We start from the raw sequence: 391 nt of genomic DNA on the forward strand, positions 1-391 counted from the left end.
CATGCCTCCCTGCTTTTCTCCTTCGATGCATTCAAACACACGCAGTCATTAGCTCACTACACTGGTGCACGCCTCACCCGTAGCTGCAGAGGAACTACGATAATCTGTCTCCCCGCTCTCCAAAGAAGAAACGGGGAAAAGGCTATGCTTTGTTTTCTTCTTGACATTTAAAAGTACCACCACCATAAAAATGCCTTTAAGAGTAATCCCCCTTTTAGCATCACGAACCCTGGGACAAGCGAGCGCTGCCCTGCCAGCAAAACAAACCTCGTGATCAATAAAATACGGATAGCATCATGTGGATCACCAGACCACACGCACGCAAACAAATCAATCTTGCGATCTCCAACAACCCCTCCCAAAGAGTGTCTGTGCCGCCCCCCACTTCCCC

The sequence above is a fragment of the Phaethon lepturus genome, unplaced genomic scaffold (assembly GCF_000687285.1).
Source record: "Phaethon lepturus isolate BGI_N335 unplaced genomic scaffold, ASM68728v1 scaffold52730, whole genome shotgun sequence".
Classification (NCBI taxonomy): Eukaryota; Metazoa; Chordata; class Aves; order Phaethontiformes; family Phaethontidae; genus Phaethon; species Phaethon lepturus.